The 13,277-nt window shown below is 45.1% G+C and overlaps 1 protein-coding gene across 1 annotated transcript in view; it reads left to right on the top strand.

Moving 5' to 3' along the window:
• The first annotated feature begins 274 nt into the window (after positions 1-274).
• Positions 275-13,277, top strand: part of HRH1 (histamine receptor H1) — a 93,004-nt gene continuing 80,001 nt past the window's right edge. The window contains 1 exon segment of the mRNA XM_036030798.1: positions 275-458. The gene's annotated coding sequence lies outside the window, so the exon portion shown is untranslated.

Here is a 13,277-nt window from a genome sequence, read left to right as displayed (position 1 = left end):
TACCTGTTTCCGTCTGCCTGCCTGCCTGCCTGCCCTCAGTTCTTGCCAAGATTCTAACCCTTCAGTCACCTCTCTGCAAACCCAAGAAGCCGCCCCACTGCGCAGAGGCCCAGGCTGGGGTGCTCAGCGGAAGGAGCTCTGACCCTGGGGTGGGCAGTGGAATAAGGTGTCCGATTCCGAGGCGCCCCCCTGGCGCCCCCTGCAGGCGTGGGGCGGCCCTGGGAGCGCGGAGCAGGAGGCGGAGGCATTGCAGGCCGGCGGGGATCGGGTCTCCGCCTAGTTCCCTTCCTCCTTCCCTGGGAGGCTGGACCCCTCCCGCGCGGCTCCTCCCCCGGCTCCCCGCCTCTCCAGTCGGCTCCCTCACGCCCCAGCCGCAGTGCCCGCCACCGCCTAAGAGCACCAAGCTTTCAGGCTGCCGCGGCCACAGCAACACCAAACTTTCCCCGGAGCCGGCAACGGTGAGTCGGAGCGCGGCACCAGCAGGGCGCGGGCAGGGGTTGTAGCGGGGCCGCCGAGGCAGGGCCAGGCTGTGTGCTGGCGAGGCTTGGGTCTTGGCATCCGGACGGAGCCTGGTAGAGACCCCCGGAGCTTGCTGGCTAGGGGTGGGCGCGCCTGGAGGACCTCGGGACATGAGAGGTTTGGGTAGGGTCCCATAGCTCCGCTCGCTCCATGGCACTCTCCTGGATACTCAGTGTTGGCCCCAGTGCCCCATGCGGAGGCACCTGTGGCTTCCCCTGAATTGGCCAGGGTGCGCGCCCCGCGCGGCTGCCTGCAGGCTCTGATGCGGACAAGGCGAGTCTCCAGCTCTCCCTGAGCTGCCCTGGACTCTGCCCGGAGTTTCATGCCAACCATAGTCCCAGCCCATGGGCGCTGGGCATCCATGATCTCTTTTGGATCCTCCTGTCATTTGATGGGACCTTATGTCCCTTTTGCTTGTGACCGGGTATTATCATACCCATTTTACAGAGGAGTAAACTGAGGTTGAGAGAGGGAAAGTTGTGCCCAGGAGCACTAGTGAGTAAAGGAGAGAGCAAGGGTTTTGAGCCCGAGTCGCCTGCCCAGACTACTTCACATGCAGGCGAGCCCCAGGTTCGGCGTCACCAGAAGTCAGTTGTGAGAATGTCAAAAACACCGCCCATGGTCTCCTGCAGCCCGGCTGCATGCCCAGGCGCAGTGGGCATACCGCACGGAGGGCCCTTTGATAGAATAGGAGGCCATCGCTACTGCCTGGGAGGTAGGAGCGCATGGGGCTGCTCGTCCTTCAGCGCAAGGGTGGGAGGGCACTGAATTCTGGAGCCGGACCTGAGGAGACAGGGCAGAGAGTTGCTCTCTACATTTTTCTGGAAGGAGCCAAGAAAGTCAGGAGTAGGAGCTGGAGTGCAGTTCTTCACAGAAGCCACTTTCCCTCTCTAGGTGATTAGCCTCTTTGTCCCACCACCCCGCCTCAAGAAGAAGAGCCCACCCGAATCCCTGAGACTTTGAGGTGTCCCCAGGTAGCTGATAGTGCAGACATGCTCCAGGCAGGGCTGCTGTCTACCAGCAGGGGGCTCCCACCTCAGACCTGCAGCCGGACAAAATGAGACAGCGCAGGGAGTCCTGTGGGAGCAATGTCCCCTGGCGGGGATGTGCTTGGGGAACTCAGTCCGTGGTTGGGGATAAGCCCCTGTGACTGGAGCACAGATGAAGTACATCTCCAGAGCATGAAGGAGGGAGGAGGTGAGGGTCTCATAGGGAGAGGCTTGAATGCCCCAATCTTGGCTTTCATCTTGGAGGCAACCAGGAACCAGCAGAGACTGGGAGTGGGAGATTGGTGGAATGATCAGAGATTCATTAAATCCTATTTAGATCTCACAGGAGCCTTGCAAGGTAGGCACTATTATTATTATCCTTATTAGTCTATGGTAGTCTAGGAGGCTCAGAGAAGTTAAACACTTGCATGAGGTTACCCAGCTGGACCATGGCAGAGTCAGGATTTGAACACAGGTCTCACTTTACTCCTTTTAGATTATTAGTGACACTCAGGCTGTAGATGGGACCTTAGTCCCTCCTGCTTGTGGCTGTCCGAAGCAAAGGTGGAGATTAGAGAGATGCCAGGCAACAGGATCCCTGATGCCCCTACATGGGCTCTCCTTTCTCTCTGATAGGTGTCCTGCAGGAGGCCTACTGCTGAGTGGGTGATCACTCACAGGAATCCCTAACAACTCCACGTAAATACCCTAATATCTTCAGGGCTTGCTAGACCTTCATACACATCTCAAGGCAGCCTGTCACAGCTGGCTGTCTCAGGACATATTTTCTTGGTGGAGGAAGAGTCCGTAGGGAAGCCTATGTCATTTTCAAGTGTGAAAGAGAATCCTTCCAAGGTGGGAGTGGCCCAGCACTGCCTGTCCAAGATTTCAGAGCTGGGTGGAGACTGCCTGGAGGAATTTGGGCAGTCCTGATCCAGGAATGGTTCTTCTTGGCCCTCAACTTAATGTCCGAGGTAGGAAGAACTTCCTCTCCTTGAACTCTCTCAGAATTGTGTGTTTGTGCTTTCCTTTTTACAATCAAGGAGTGCCTGATGGAAAATGGTGTGGCTTTCTGTAACAAAGAGGAGGCATTGCAAAGAGATCAAATTGTGGATTCTGGAGCAGGCTCAAATCCCAGTGCTGTCACTGAGGAGCTCTGCTGCACTGGGCAGGTTGCTGTACTTCTCTATTCTTCAGTTCTCCAAGAGTAGAATAGGAGCGTTCATAGCACCTTCCTCACTGGTTTGGTGAGAGAATTGCGTACACGTGAATAAAGCACCTAAATGGTGCCTTGTAATACAAAGAAGTGCTATTTAAATGTTAGTTCTCATTATTGTTACTATGAAGGTCAAACAGGCTAGCTTTAATCCTGGCTCTGCCACCTCCAAGCTGCCCCACCTCTGTTAGCATTGCTTTCTCACCTGTAAAGTGGGAATAGATCTAGATACAAATGTGTGTCCCAGAAGGCTTAGTGCAGTCTCAAGCTTTAAACAGCTTAAACCCGAAGTCTCAGTGCAGACTTATTTAAACTTCTGGCACTCTACTAGGCACTCAGCAAATGCTGGGCATTGCCACAGTTATTATTATGGCCAACACCCCTCCTTTATGCTGTAGCTTGGACTTCATTCTCTGGCTTGGTTCTGGGCAATATGGATTTGGGATAGTTTTCTGGCTTGTGTGGGCAGCAAAAAAGCTCTTACTATCTTTCAGCCCAAGTTCACTCTTAATGGTTATTTCTCAGGCCCCCAAGGGACAAATGTGAGCCTCTTGGTGGCTGTGGGATGTCAGAGGGTAGGTTTGAAGTTCATTTCACAAGGTCTATCTACAGATGCCATGTATCTTCACCAAGGCAAAGTTTTTGGCAGAACACACCACCCCAGCTGCCTTTCAGACTATCCTACTGACTTGGGATATTTTGTTTACCTTCCAGGTAAAGTGGATATATCCAGAGCTCTGAATTTTCTTTTTCCTTAAAGACAGAATGGTGGATTTAAAAAAAAATCAGCTTAGGGTTAGAACCCCAGCCTTGGCCCTTTAAGCTGAATGACCTTGGGCATCAGTTTCCTTATCTGTAAAATGGCTATTAATCATATTTTCCAATGTCTGTTTCCCAGGATGGAAAAACAGAGAAAAGAAAGGAAAATGCAGGTAGTTTAAATGGCAAAGAATCACATGCAATTGTAAGTAATTCTCATTAGCATTCAAGCTGGGTATTAGCAGTAATTGCTCCTGATCCAAGACATTTTATCTGAAAGATGTACCTGCAGAGGATCATTCGAGCCCTGGTCACCTGCTGCCTTCCCTTTCACAGTGATGCTGAACATTTCTGAATTGTGGAATATAATTATAATGAAGCTCCTGTATCTTCTTTATAAGTGACTCACTTCTGCCATTAATGGTAGCAGAGGACTCGGGAGCACACTCATTGGGAACAATGCCACTGATGCTGAGGGAAGAGAGGCCAGGATGCCTCTCCTCTTTTCTGCATTCATTTTCCTTGCTGTAATTCTCCAGTGATAATGCATGAGAATCACATGGGCCAGGATCGAAGCTGACAGCTCTCCATTTGTGCAGCAGCTGGGATAGCAAGGCCCATTGAAACTTGATGCTGCCAGTAGAATGGATGTTAGAAATCCTTACATCACATCAGAGAGGATGGAGCAGAGGAGCTTGAGGAAGGCACCTCTGGGGAGTCCTTAAAAGCATAAACTCTGGTGTCCAACACACCTGAATTTGATTCTTGGCTCTGCCAGCTTGTTAGTTGTGGTATGATTTTTGACTACCTTCTTAACTAGACCCACTGCCCTAATAGAGCAGGGACAATGTCCGTCTTATTCACCAGAGTATTCACAGCTCTTAGCTCCTAGAAGGAGCTCATGAATTCTGAGTAAATGAGTTAATATATTGATAACAAGTTCCTTGATTGAGCCTGAGCTTTGTCATGTGTAAAATGGGGCTAATATAGCACCTTCCTTGTAGGTTGTTATGAGGACTGAATGAGGAAATGTTATGCACAGAATAAGCACTCAATGCTGCCCTTGGTGACAAACTGATGAGAGGAAACAAGGACAGAGATGGACTAATCTGGGAGAGAAAACTTTTCCCCCACCCTCAGACCAACAAGGGGCAATAATGCTAGTTATAGGAATCCCCTGCATTTATACAGCACTCTGCAAAGGGCTTTTATACCCAGTGACTCCTGACAACTAGACAGAATGGTTATTCTTGTATTACAGGCAAAGAAACTGAGGTTCAGGGGGTTGGTGGAACACCGGGAGTCACACATTTTAGAAGTAACAGGAGGTGGAATGTAAGCTCAGGTTGCTCTGCTCTGCTCGCTGTTGTTGTTGAGTTCTCTGTTGCTCCACAGAGGGTGTGTGGTGTAGTGCTCAGTCTTGAGTGAGCATGGTATCTCTCTTATTATTTAGGACATCTTCAGCTTCTCCTGGTACAGTTTCCTAGTTTTCCCTTGGTGGTCTTGCACACCTTCTTTTAGCTACATTGCTAGTTTTTTGATGTTTTGCAACCTATTATAAATAAGATCTATTTTAAAACTTACTGCTCTATTGATTACTTTTTGGAAAAATATGTCTTCATTTTGCACATTGATTTTGTATCCAGAAATCTTGCTAATCTCTCTTACTAATTAAAAAAATGTATTAATAGATTCTCTTGGAAACACTATGTATATTATTATAGGAGGTGAAAATAGGAGTTTTGTGTTTTTCTTTCCAATCTTTTTGTTTCTTTCTCTTCTCCTTTATTTGTTTTCTCTTCCCTACTGTCCTGGCTATAAGACCTTAGTACAAGAATGAACAACCCAGGCATGTGCCCTGACTGGGAATTGAACCAGCGACATTTTGGTCTCGGAAGACACCCCACCCGCTGAGCCACACCAGTCAGGGTTGCTGACCTTTTTGTTTAGAATTTTAACATCATGAGTTCATAAGTGAGATCCACTGCCAATTTTCCTTTCTGGTGCTTACTTACCAGTTTTTGGTACCCAGGTTATGCTGGCCTCAGGAAACAAAGTGGGCAGTATTTCTATTTCTTTGGTTCTCTGGAAAAAATTGTGCAATCTTGGTGTTGTTCTTGCTAAGTACATAGTGAAACTCACCAGTGCGATCCCCAGTGAGTGGAAGCGAAAGTAGGGGGAGTGGGAAGGGCTGCCCGTTTAGCTCACTCTAAGGAGGAACTTTCCAACAATGGGAAGCTCTACTGCCTCAGGCAGGAGTGGACAGGGACTGTGACCCTGGCTGTCCTGAGTGCTGCAGGGGGAGCTGATCCTTGGGCACTGGGTAGGGTTCTTCCAAATAAGGATCACAAATGAAGGAAGCTCATCCCAGGGTGAAAGTCTGATGCCTGTGTGTTCCATTTGAGTCTTCTTCTGCTTCTAAAATTGCTGCAGCCGCAGACAGTATTCTTGCTGTGAATTATTATTCCCTGGTGCCTACATGGAGGGACCTGACTCCGTGGACCATTCTTCTTCCAGTTGGTAGGAGAGACTTTCCCTCTCCATTTTATTAGTTTCTCTGAATCCCCAGATTATAACCTGGGGCTACACTTTTCCTGCTGATTCCCCTTATCCACCCAGAGTTGCTAGATTTGGGGAAGATTCTCAGCCAAACCTTCCCTCAATCCACTTTTACTTAAAAGTACCAGGCACTGTGCTGATTTGTATTATCTCTCTTAATCCCCATAACAATGCTATGAGGTGGTTATTCTTACCCCCATTATTTAGATTAGCAAAACAAGGTTTCTAATTGTCATTGTTTTAATGGTTACATATTTCACGCTAAGTTATAACTCTCTAACCTGTTTGGGTTTGGGTATAAGAGAAAGGTCTAAGTTAATTTTTTTGTTCATATAGTTCACCAGTTGTCCCCATTCTGTTTACTGACTCATTCTTCCTTTTCTCATCTATGCCATCTGTATCAGACACTAACTTACTCGGTATCATCTGAGGCAGATCTGTGGCATTTCACAGCTCCAGGGGGCACCATTTGTAGGCCTCAAGGTATGTGACCTGGAAACCCTGTCATTAGTAGCAGGTTTCTTTTCAGGCCATCTCTTCTGGTGTTGAACTTTCTGCTGGTTCTAGTAGATGACCATTAGACAGGGTAATGGCAGGAAACAGAGGGCAAAGGCCAATGAGGCACAGCACACATGGAGGGGAAGGAGTGGGGATCTGTGCCATGCTGTTTTGATGATTGCCTGCATAGAGTATGTTTTCATAGCTAGCAAAGGCTTCTGCTTTCCTCTTCTTCTCTCAGAATTTCTAGACAATTTTCACTTGGTTTATTCTGTCAGGAGAGCTTCATTTATTTACTAGCTGGCTTTTCTCTGTCCCTAGAAAGAATCATCACTTAATAAATCTACTTGCTGTTCCTCTGCCTGAGCCCATGTGAAGCATAGTCCCATCTCCAGCCTGGGTGTGGTCTGGAGTGGCTCTTGATGTGACTGTTGATCCTGGACCCATAATGAAAGCCTCACTTTTCTTTCCTCTGTCTACCACCTCTAACTGTCTGTATGGCAGGGCCAGCCTGATGGGCCCATCATGGGCCTCTGATAGATCACAGTTTCAGTCTCTTGGAAAATGTGGATCTACCTTTTCAAAGCACCTTCCAAGGGCTCCCCAGAACAAATTCAAGGGAAACCCTTAATTCTGCATTTAAATCAGACCACCACAACCTCCTGAAAACAAGTTTGTGCACAGCAGAAAGAGACAAAATGTAATTGTAGGTGTAAATTCAATTACATAAAGGATACCCACATATTCAGTGTACAGTTATGGGCAAAGGTTCCAGGCCCAGATGACATAGATCCCAATCTAGTTCCCACACTTTACAGAGTATGTCACAGGGAAGTCATCCAACCTATAGTTGCTTTGATTGCTTTGACTGTAAAATGGGATTAGTGACTGCAACAGAAAGGCTTGTTATGAGTGTTAAATGAGTCATGAAGTTCCAAAGAATTAATATTTGAGAAGATCTTACCAGCAGAGCCTGGAAACTTGAAACTGTTTATTAAGTAAACCACCTATTTTTAACCAGTGTGCCATGGCACACCAGTGCCATGAGAATCTTTAAAACATACAATACCTGACTATTTAGTCAGTGGCACTGACCTCTTTTCCCTTACATTGTCTAATAAAAAAATGACAACGGCCAACGTAACAATAGCTGTCTGGTGTGAATAAATCAAAATTATACCTATTTTTTGTCAGATTGGAAAAATATTTTTTGGTGGGTCACAAAACTTTAGTAATTAGTTTATGTGTGCCATGAGATGAAAAAGGTTGAAAATTTCTGACGTAAACCAATTAATAAACAAAGTCATTTTGTCATGTTCTAAAACAAACTCTACTGGCTTTTCAGAATTTGAAATTGCATCAATTCTGCATATCAGTTTTTGACCTGCCTTGTGTAGTTAGTTTTCTGTGTGAAGATATTTTCTCTCAAATTAGACTGGAAGCTCCTTCAGGGCAGCTACATACCACTTTCCTGGAGCTCTCCAAGGTAAGGTTCTTTTTTAAAAGTGCTAGAACCAAGAAGCAAGTGGGTTTGGTAGCATTAGTTGGGCTTTCAGAGCCTGGACCTGGACTCATATTTGATGTCATCAGTGGTTACCATTCTGACCTTAGAGGAAGCTTTTTAACCTCCCTGACCTCAGTGTCCTCATCTGTAAACGGGGAAGAAGAATAATGACGATGATACTCATCTCATGGCATTACTGAGAGCCTCTTCCCACAGATCTTGCAATGATTAACATCTTCTCATGGCTGAGAACACAGATGACCCTTCCTCCTCTGGCCACCCCATTTTTACCGACATACCAATACAGTCAGTCCCCATTGATTTTCCTTAGAGAGCCCCCACCCCAGACTGCCAGCTCCAGGAGTATAGGGACATCATCTGTCTGGTTTGCTGCTCCAGTGCCTTCATTAGTTAGCACCTGGCACCTAGTGAGTTTGCAACAAAAATTTATTGAATGAAGTGAGTAAGATTACAGTGAGATCCTTAAAGAGTGTGACCAGATCGTGCAAATGGTGGTGAAGGCCACCAAAATGGTGAATGTCCCAGGCACATTGTAGCATTCACACACTGGGAGCTGCTATTAGGCACCTTGAAAGTAGTAAGAAACACTGAGCAAAGATGAGCTCTTCTCACAATTGTATCAGGAGCTCAACGAATATTTGCCAGTCATTTAGTGATTGATTCTTACAGCATCCAGACCCTGAGAAGCTCCATGAATGGATCAGGAATACAAGACAGTGTTTTCTCCCACTGCTCAGTCCTGTTGGGTGATGGGATGGGATACAACTCCTTTGCCTGGTCTGAGTTCTGGACCAACTGAGAATTAAGACAAAAAGCAGGGCAGCTGGAGAACAAATGTCATGGTAACTGTACTGACATTGGGGCATGCAGCTGGCTAATGCTGAAAGCCAGAATTGTCGGGTGTTCCTGCCTGGTGCGGTGCAGGCAGTGTTGGGGCCCTGCTGAGGGGCCCTTCTCCTTCCCAGTAGCTAGGGAACAGACCCAGATGTACGCTCTCTGCAAGCAGCATGGCTCTTATGAGGGGCAGAGAAGAGCCTGAGTTTACTTATCTATTTCATCTCTCAAACTCACTCATAAATATGTTGCACCATTCACAGACCCAGGGGAGGAGTGAATAAGGAGGGAGAGAGAGGCAGGGGTGTGGAGGTAGTAAAACTCCCATTACTTGAAAAGAAACATGAGGAAGAAAACAGAGTAAGAAGCCCTGTGGGGAGTGAGCTCAAGGGAGGCAAGGATATCCAGAGGCCACTAATGCCTGATTATTATTTATACCAGTAGAGTATGAAAAAGAGTCTCTCACCTTCCTGATCCCTCCCATCCATCTGACAGAGTAAAGGAACTGTCACCTATTAAGAGAGCACCCCTGGCCAGGGCTTTCCATTCATTATGTTGCCTGGTCTTTTCTGCATCCCTGTGAAATAAGTATTAGTATGCCCATTATATAGATAAGAAAACTGAGGCTAGAGGTATTGACCAATTTATGCTAGACTGAAACTGGGGATATCCTGAAGGAAGCTATTATAGTTGTCCAGAGGAGAGAGGATAGTCGCTTGGACCATGAGGTGGTGGCAATGGAGAGAAATGGACAGATTGAGATGGTTTCGGAGTAGACACATTAGGATTGACAGGTGGTTGAGTGTAGTGAGGTTGGATGGGGCATTACTGGAGAACTGTTAAAGCAGTGCTGTTGGGTAACTGAGGGTTTTTGTTTGTTTGTTTGTTTGTTTGTTTTGCTCTTTGGGTAGAATAGAGGTGGCCTTCCTGGGCAACAATTATTCAAAGAATTAAGAATTCCGCAGGCATCACATCTGCACATTTTAGGGGAATTGAAACTGATGATCACTCTTTTTTTCCAAAAGACTTTATTTATTTTTAGAAAGAGGGGAAGGGAGGGAGAAAGAGAGAGAAACATCAATGTGTGAGAGAAACATTGAATCAGTACCCTCTTGCACACTTCCAATCAGGGACCTGGCCCACAGCCAAGCCATGTGCCCTGACTGCAAATTGAACCAGTGACCTTTTGGTCTGTGGGATGACACCCAACCCATTGAGCCACACCAGTCAGGGCAAGAGTTCCACAGGCACCACATCTGCACATCTCAGGGGAACTGAAACTGATGATCACTCTCTCTTAATTAGAAGTGCTAGCTGGAGCATCCTTAGAATTTAAACATGCAGGGCTAAGGTAGGGGGGACTAAAGGGAAAAGATGCTTTAGGTCTATAAGACTTGTAAGAAAGGGGGTCTGGAGACACCCCTCCCTCATTTCCTTCTTCCCTTAGAGGCAGCAGTTGCTACACCCCACTGTCCTGCCATGTTCCTGGTGCCCAGTCCTCTCTCTGCATCCTTCCTATCCCAGCTTGAGTTTAGGCCTTGCCCACCTTCCTAGAATCCCTAACATAGCTTCCAGCCCCCAGGCAGCCACCTGCCATCCCCAGAGGGCTTTTTCCCAGGGATGAATCTGATCATGTCACTTCCCTCCTGAAAATCCAGTGACATCCTCTGCAGCCATTAAATAGAAGGAAACCTGAGTAACACCACCTGGAACGATGTCCATGATAAATGTATTGAAAAGTGAAAAGAAGCAGTAGCAGACATGGACAGCAAAAAGTGGCCAAGTGTAGTAGTCAAAAGCATGGGCTCTGGACTCACCCTGAATTTGAACTCCAGTTCTGCCACTTAGTAGTTGTGTGACCAGGAGCAAATTCTTAACTTCTAATTTGGATAAGGACATCTGAACAACAGGATTGATAACAGTACTCACTCCCATAGGGTTTCAAGGACTAAAAAGGCATTAATACATCTGAAGTAGTTAGCCCAGTGCTTAGCTCCTAGAAGTACTCAATAAATGTCAGCTATTTTTTAAAAAAGATTTTATTTATTTATTTTTAGAGAGAGAAGAAGGAAAGGAGAAAGAGAGGGAGAGAAACATCAGTGTGTGGTTGCCTGTCATGTGCCCCCTACTGAGGACCTGGCCTGCAACCCAGACATGTACCCTGACTGGGAATTGAACTGGTGACCCTTTGGTTTGCAGGCCCATACTCACTCCACTGAGCTAAACTAGCCAGGGCAATGTCATCTATTATTATGGCCATATCATATTATATATAATTATGTTCACATACATTTATATGCACCATTCTCCCTTTTCACCTCATTCTTCAGGACTCAGATTAGAAGTCTCTTCTTCCAGGAAGATTTCTCTGAACATACCCAACCAAAGCTGGGTCAGGACCTTTCTCTGGACTAACAGCACCCTCTGTATTTACATCCACCACACATGTATTACTCCTTATTCTAATCATCTGTCTCCCCATGGCTGTAAGCAGCTTGAGGAGATGGGCTGTGGCTTCCCCATTTATTCCTGGTGCCCATCACAGTGCTGGGCACATAGTAAACCCTCATGAAATACTTGTTGAATGAATGAATAGATGGATGAATGTGAGCAGGGTTTTGAAACATAAGATTTCAATGGGTAGAGGTGTGGAGGAAGGATTCCGAGGGGGGAACAGCATGGGCAAAGGCACAGAGGTAAGAAGGCACATGCTCCAGGAAGAGCAAATGGCCTGGTCAGGTATTGTTTTGTGAAAAGTCACAGAGTGTGGCAGATGACATGATATTGTATATAGAAAACCCTAAAGGCTTCACCAAAAAACTATCAGAACTAATTAATTAATTCAGTAAAGTTGCAGGATATAAAATTAATATACAGAAATCTGTTGCATTGCTATATACTAATAAACTATCAGAAGAAGAAATCAAGAAAACAATTTCATTTACAATTGCTTCAAAAAGAATAAAATACCTTGGATTAAATTTAACCAAGGAGGTGAAAGACCTGTATTCTGAAAACTAGAAGACATTAAAGAAAGGAATTGAAAAGGACACAACTAAAAGGATGGATATACCTTGCTCATAGATTGGAAAGATTAATATTGTTAAAATGTGCTTAATAGCCAGGCCAGTCTGCAGAGTCAATGAAATCCCTATTAAAATATCAATGGCATTCTTCTCAGAACTAGAACAACTAACCCTAAAATTTGTATGGAACCACAAAAGACTTTGAATAGCCAGGGCAATTTTGAGGAAGAAGAACAAAGGAGCTATCATGCCCCTTAATTTCAAACTATACTACAAAGGTATAGTAATCAAAACAGTATGGTACAAAAAAAAAACCAGACATGTAGATCAATGGAACAGAATAAAGAGCCCAAAAATAAGTCCACACCTAAGTGGTCAAATAATCTATGACAAGGGAGACAAGAACATACAATTGGGTAAAGATAGTCTCTTCAATAAATGGTGTTGGGAAAACTGGACAGATGCAAAAAAAAAAAAAAAGAAACAAAATTGAGCTGCTTTCTTATACCATATACAAAAATAAACTCAAAATAGATTAAACACTTAAATATAAGATCTGAAACCATAAAACTCCTAGGAGAAAACACAGGCAATAAAGTCTTTGACATCACTCTTATCAATATCTTTAGGATATATCTCCTGGAACAAAGACAACAAAAGCAAAAATAAACAAATGGGACTATATGAAATTAAAAGCTTCTGCACTGTGAAGGAAACCATCAACGAGATAAAAAAAGCAACTTACCAAATGGGAGAAGGTATTTGCAAATTATACTAGTATATCTAATAAGGGGTTAATAACCAGAATATAAATTCATACAACTCAACATCAAAAAAACCTGATTAAAAAAATAGAGTACCTGAATAGATATTTCTCCAAAGAAGACATATGAAAGGCCAAAAGATACATTACTAATCATTAGTGAAATGCAAATTAAAATTACAATGAGATACCACCTGTTAGAATGGCAATCATCAAAAAGATACGGGATAACAAACCATGGCAAAGATGTGGAACACTCATACACTGTTTATGGGAGTGTAAATTAGCACAACCATTATGAAATACAGTATGGAGGTTCCCCCATATTTACTTGTCCAGTAGATGCTGGACAAGTAAAGTAACAACTAAGCAGAATGTGATGTTCTCAGATGTGAGCCACAGTGTTAAGGGGGGCTCAGAGAGGCTAAGTGACTAGCCCAAGGTCACACAACTAATTTAGCCAAGTTGGAGTTTGAACTGAGCTACTCTAATCCTTTCCCTCTGGGCTATGAAGCCCCAGAAGATATGATGCTAATTGCCTGAAACATTTGGAAATTGCTCAGCATCAGGTAAGCCTTTCAGTTCTTCC

The sequence above is a fragment of the Phyllostomus discolor genome, chromosome 7 (assembly GCF_004126475.2).
Source record: "Phyllostomus discolor isolate MPI-MPIP mPhyDis1 chromosome 7, mPhyDis1.pri.v3, whole genome shotgun sequence".
Lineage (NCBI taxonomy): Eukaryota > Metazoa > Chordata > Mammalia > Chiroptera > Phyllostomidae > Phyllostomus > Phyllostomus discolor.
The sequence above is the reverse complement of the archived record's forward strand: the minus strand, read 5'-3'. Positions and strand labels throughout refer to the sequence as shown.